The sequence below is a fragment of the Marmota marmota genome, unplaced genomic scaffold (assembly GCF_001458135.2).
Source record: "Marmota marmota marmota unplaced genomic scaffold, marMar, whole genome shotgun sequence".
Taxonomy (NCBI): domain Eukaryota; kingdom Metazoa; phylum Chordata; class Mammalia; order Rodentia; family Sciuridae; genus Marmota; species Marmota marmota.
In genome coordinates, this window is record NW_026000020.1 from 8964321 (window position 1) to 8970570 (window position 6250).

Consider the following 6250-nt stretch of genomic DNA (forward strand, 5'->3'; position numbering starts at 1 on the left):
CCTCTCTCTCTCTCTCTCTCTCTCTCTCTCTCTCTCTCTCTCTCTCTCCCTCTCCCTCTCTGTCTGCAGACTGGAGGATTGAACCCAGGGGGCACTTTATTACTGAGCCACATCCCCAGCCCTTTTTATTTTTTATTTTGAGACAGGGTCTGACTAAATTAATGAGGCTGGCCTTGAACTTGGGATCCTCCTGCCTCAGCCTCCCGAATTGCTGGGATTACAGATGTACACCACTGTCCTGGCTCCTCCCTTTCACGATACAATCCACAGGGACCTTGATGAAAAATTTGACCTTATACAGAACATGATGCTAATTGTACTTGGTTGAACAAAATATTCTGAGTGCTCACGTGACAGCTGGTGAAAGATAAGGTCCCCTTTCCCTAAAATTTAGAGCTTTGTTATATTGGTAAATGATCTGGGGATGCACTGGTCTGGGACAAGATGTTTCATTTCACATACCCCCTACTGCTAAGGGAAATATGTAACGTTTGTTGGAACTCTTTGGATTTGGGGGAATCATACCTAATGTGCAATATAGTATTGACTCATCATTTCCTAGTTCAAACAATGCCCAGAACAAGGGGACACTGCAGTGGATCCAGGGTGCACACTGTCCTGATCCCTGGCCCCCATATTAGCAAGTCCAGTGGAGCCGGTGTGTCCATGGTGGATAAAGATGGCATGTGGTCTCTGAAGTACAGAGTCGCCCCACAGAACCCTGGAAACTGGGACGAGGGTGTGCCTTCTGCAACAAACAACTACCTGTGGTTCATTTGAAGATCAGCTCCTGCGACGCCACTTGCCATTCGGCTTTAAAAGACACTTTGAAATTGACCGGGAGGCATCGAATGACTGAAACTGGAGTTGTCTTTCAAGGATGATGGAAATGGTAATCGGGAGCAGGTCCAGAGAATACAAGGCAGTTAAATGAATACGTGGCCCAGATCTCTACATCTTCCTCCTCGGATCCATTGAAGCCACTCTCCACCTCCCATCTGTGGCCTTGGGTAGGTCTGCACAATCAACTGGTGGAAGAAAAGTCCTGGGCCTTGTTGGTGTGAGATGAAATGGACTGAAATTACACAATAGCTCTACTCAAGGTGGCCCTAAAAATTGCAACAAGTGGAAATCTTACCATCGATCAGAACTATTGGTCAGGTATTGGGCTGTCCACCTTGTATGAAGGAAGAAGAGGCCTGAAGTGGGTGTATTAGCTTCTTATCACTACAACAAAATACCTGACACAGGCTACTTATGAAGAAAAGAGGTTTATTAAATCCACATTTTTGGAAGTTCAAGGTTATGATGCCTGCTTTGGCTCAGTTCTAATGAAGACCTTGGGGTGAATAGCACATGGTGGAGAGTGGGCAGGAGCAAGTATGCAATTACATCTTGAACCAGGAGCAGAGAGGACGGACGGCCTTCTTCTGTAACAACTCTTTGTAAACTACTTTCTGATAGCATGCCCACAGTTGGCATAGAAAATAAGCCATCGATGAGTCTACGAAACAGAACTGATTGGGAGATAGCATAAGTACTGGGTGTAAGAGGAAAAGAATTCAGAACACACAGAGCACTCTTACAAATCAGGGATAAAAAGAAATGACTTGACCATGGAGATGGTTGGTAGACGGGATAATCTTCATTTTGTACCATCCGAGTGGTGAGGACGACTGTGTGTGAGTCCTGGTGAATTGTTCCTGGAGTCGTCTGATGCACGGCCCCTTCATTGCTTTCAGAGTCTCTTGCCCTGTCAATCCAGACGGAGGAGAGTAGGTACCGGCAGCAACCACAAATTCCCAGAGCTTGTCGTCTAAAAAGGATCTCAGGACTCAGTAGTTGCACATGAAGTCAGTTCCTTGTAAACTTCTAGGTGATCTACTCTTGCTCCTGACTTTGCAAGATTATTTTTCATGAGTCACACCAGGTCTGCTTTCAGAAGTCTAAATTCCACTCCAACCCCAAGAAATGGGAGAGTCGCACCCTTGACAAGGCCACCAGTGTGAATGCAATGCTTCCTTCCCGCTTCCTGAAAGGACGCCAAGAGCCGTCAGCCAGATGCGTGGTGGCGTCTGCATGCCTGTCCTCCTGATAGTCTGCTGGAGGGAAAGCTCCGGGAACCTCCTAGGCAAAGCTGTGTCCCTGGGCTCCCACTGGGTGGCATTGGCAGAAGTCCATTGTCGTCTGCTAAGATACATCTGGTTTCTGCAGAAACCACATGGGACTCAGATGTGGGAATCATGGAACGGCACCTCCACCTCCTCAGCCTCTTTCCTTCATGGGTGGCACCAATCTGAGCCAACCCCATGGGGAGCATTATTTCCTATTTGCCACTTGGGTCAGGGGAAGCAGTTTCAGGGGTTCCTGCTGGATGCTTACCACTATGGTAGTGGGAATCCTGTGGGGGTTATTCCGACTGCCACACATGTCTTTTCCCGCTGTACATTCATGGGTTGCTGAAATGGCCATCAGGTGGTCCCATGAGCACAGTGGACCCACTAGGAGCCTCCCCTGGTCCAGACCCTACTTGCTGCCTGGCCCTGTAATGAAGATGTTTGAGTCTCTGGTTGTCAAGTTTAGCTCAAATCCTGTGTCCCACAGTCCACAAAACATCTCACTGTTCCTTTTCCTTAATGTATCGTTCCCTGAACACAGGATCGCAGTCCCTCTGGAGGAGTTGGAGGAATCACTGGTCATAGATCTCTACCAGGAAGTGGAAGCATCTTTCCTAGCAGTCCAGCCTTCCTCCCAGCCAAAGGGTGTTACTGACTCTAGTGTGGAAACCAGGTGAGTGATCGGGTGTTCTCGTGCTGGGATCTCTGCCACGAGCCTTCTCATAATTGCTTATTCCCTTTGGTGGCTGTAAATTAGGCTATCTCTTGCTCTGGGGACACCGTGTCCTTTTAGCATTTCTATAATTCTCCCTGGGAGAAGACTCCCGTGGCTCCGTCATTGTACCTGCTCTTCCGTGGATTACAGCAGCCTCACCCCCCTGCTTCTGGCAGAGGGGTGCAGGCACCTGGCCTCAGGACCCCATCATCCGCAGCAGCTCTCCCTCCACTAGTCCTGGTTTAGCTTCTTGCTGAGGCTGGCTTTCTCATCGCTCAGGTAAACGATGTGTCCTTCAGGTCTCTTGTCCGCAGTGGCAGATCCACTCAGCATGCCCATTCCAGAGCCATTCGATCCTTTAGCCGATACTCTACTCATGTGACAGTTCTGGTAGCTCTGCCTCGCCTCGCGCAGGTCACTGCGCTTCCTAAGTGTCCACTGAGTGTCAGCACCATTTCTGGGTCCTTGCCAGAGTGTGTGTTAATCCCATTCCACACAACAGTGTCAATAAACCATGATTATCCAACCTTGGTTTGTCTTCCTTGGTGCAGCAGGAGAGCAGTCCTGTGTGTCCCCCCAGTGCCTGCTGGACATGGTGGCCATGCCTTGTCTTCTTGTGGTGCACAGTTACTTTCTTCCCCAAGCAGACTCATGTCCTGCGAGTGGCCAGGCAGCAGCAGTCGCTGGAAATTCCCTCCTAGAACTCCTGGGAGTGCGTGAATCCCGTCTGTGTAGACCAGACTCCAGCCACAGTATTTCCATTTCATACCTCCTCACCCTAGTAAGAGGCGGGTTGAGTTCTCTCAACCAGCTTCAGTTTAACCACTCCAACTGGCAACTCAGTGAACAGTGCAGAGGAAGGTTGACACCACCATCCCTGGGTCTCCTTCTCCTTCTCCTCCTTTCCCTCCTCCTCCTTTCCCTCCTCCTCTTCCTTCTCTCTCTTTCTCTCTCCACCTCCCTCCTTCTCTCCCTCTCTCTCTCTCCCTCTACCATTCTCCCTCCTTCTCTCCCTCTCCCCTCCCTCTCTTCCCCCTCTCCCTCTTTCCCTCCCTCTCTTCCCCCTCTCCCTCTCTCCCTCTCTCCTTCCCCCTCTCCCTCTCCCTCTCTCCCTCTCTACCTCCCTCTCCCCCTCCCCCTCTCCCTCTCTCCATGTATGTGTGTGTGTGTGTGTGTGCTTTCTTGCTATGGATTAATTCATGGACATATATGCATATACATATTTGTTTCTTTTTTCTCATTTTCAGCATTTTAAAATTATTGTTATTTTCTTTGCCTTGTGTTTTGGGGGTTAGAGTTTTTAGTTTGCTTATTTTTGTTTATTTGTTTCTTTTTCTTGCCCACTAACAGCCACATTCTCTTGTTCTCTCTACTTTTTCCTATTTTTCTCCTCCTTCTTCATAACCATCACTTTCAACGTCTCTTCTGCATTCTTTTTGTTCTCATTTTGAACATGCTAAACTCTCTTACCCTCCTATCACATTTTTTTTCTATTAATTATCTGTATTTTTACCATCTTTTAGAACTAATTGGTTTATATAACTCCTTCCCCACCATTCATGCTGTTGGGATTATTACTGCTGTGATTGACATAGTTGACCCCTGCTTCTTACTTTAATGACAGACGTAGTTAATTGTTATTTATTGTTTTTGCTCTTGGCAGTTTACGACCCCACTATTCCTGTTTTTGTGGTGATTACTGTTGTAGATGTGCTAGTAGGCACTGAATACTTATTAATGCTGTATAGTGTTTCTTTTGGTTGTTGCTAGTGTTTGTTTCCCCATTTTCTGTGAGGTGCTGGGAATCCATGGGAACACAAGTTCACAGGGTAGGGATTCTGCTGCTTAACTAAACCCAGCCAAAAGACAGTGCACTTTGCTCCACACACAAATTAACCACACTTGAACTTCAGCTATACATTAATACAAAGAGTAGAAAAGACAAAAATCTAAGCTAATGACCAGTCCCCAAGTAGGAACAGATAGAGATGGGCCCTCAGGTTTCACTCATGAACATCCACTCCTACAGCAAAATCAGAGAGAATTCACAGAGCTGTGAATATCACACCTACAAGGGCTCTCAGGCTAGACCACTGTAGAATACTTGGCAAGAAATGTGGTGCAATAAAAAGGACAACAAGTAAAAGTAAAAGAGAAATCCACCCAAATACATGCATAAAATCCCCAAACAGGAATACAGAAATATGAAGGAAAAAAAAAAAGCAAGGTGACATGACATCTCTTAAAGTTCATAATTCATCAGCAACTGACTCCAAAGATATTGAAGTAGATGAAATGTCAGATAAAGAATTCAAAAAATGATTATAAAAATGATCAATGAATTCCAAGAGAACACAAAAAAATGACTGAAGGAATTAAGAAAGTCAGTAGAGGATATGAATGAGAAATTCAATAAGGAGATAGAGATATTAAAAAGGAACCAAACAGAAATCTTGGAAATGAAATACATGAAAAATCAAATAAAATGTTTGGTTGAAAGTCTCTCTAGTAGAGTAGACCATGCTGCAGACAAAATCTCAGAACTGGAAGACAAAGTGGTCATCCTTGAACATTCAGATAGCATTAAAGACAAGAAATAAGTAACCATGATCAGACTATTCAAAAACTCTGGGACAACATCAAGAGGCCAAATTTAAGGGCTGGGGTTGTGGCTCAGTGGTAGAGCACTCGCCTAGCACGTGCGAGGCCCTCCCTGGGTTTGATTCTCAGCACCACTTAAAAATAAAATAAAGGTATTGTGTCCAACTACAACTAAAAAATAAAATAAAAAATAAAAAGAGAGAGAGTCCAAATTTAAGACCATTGGAATTAAAGAAGATTGTGAAATGTAGGCTTACGGAATGGATAACCTCTTCAGGGAAATAATAATAGAAAAAAATTCCAAACCTTCAGAATGAGATGGACATCCAGATACAGGATGCATCCAGAACCCCAAATAGAAAAGATATTTAAAACAAACAAACAAACAAACAAACAAAAACCTCTCTACAACACATTATAATTAAAGTGCCTAACATATAGAACAAGAATAGAATTTTAAAAGTCTCAAGAGAAAAAATGTCTGGTCATATTTACAAGCAAACCAATCAGAATTGCTTCCAATTCCTCATAAATTCTAAAGCCAGGAAGTGTTGAAATGATGTGTTCCAAGTCTTGAAAGAAAATAACTGTCAACCAACATTGTTATATACAGCAAAGCTAGCCTTCAGAGTTGAAGGCAAAATAAAACCTTTCAAGATGAATGGAGGGGCTGGGGGTACAGCTCAGTTGGGAGAGTTTTTGCCTTGAATGCACAAGGTCCTGGGTTCGAGATAAATGTAAATAAACAGAATGCATGACTACTAAGCCAGCATTACAGAAAATACTTAGAGAAATACTGCACACAGAAGAAATTAAA

General features: G+C 44.8%; 1 long non-coding RNA gene across 1 annotated transcript; it reads left to right on the top strand.

Moving 5' to 3' along the window:
* The first annotated feature begins 2656 nt into the window (after nt 1–2656).
* LOC125618870 lies at nt 2657–3358 on the top strand. Its single transcript, XR_007350252.1, has 2 exons — nt 2657–2790; nt 3132–3358. It is a non-coding gene; the product is annotated as an uncharacterized LOC125618870 (long non-coding RNA).
* Nucleotides 3359–6250: the final 2892 nt, after the last annotated feature.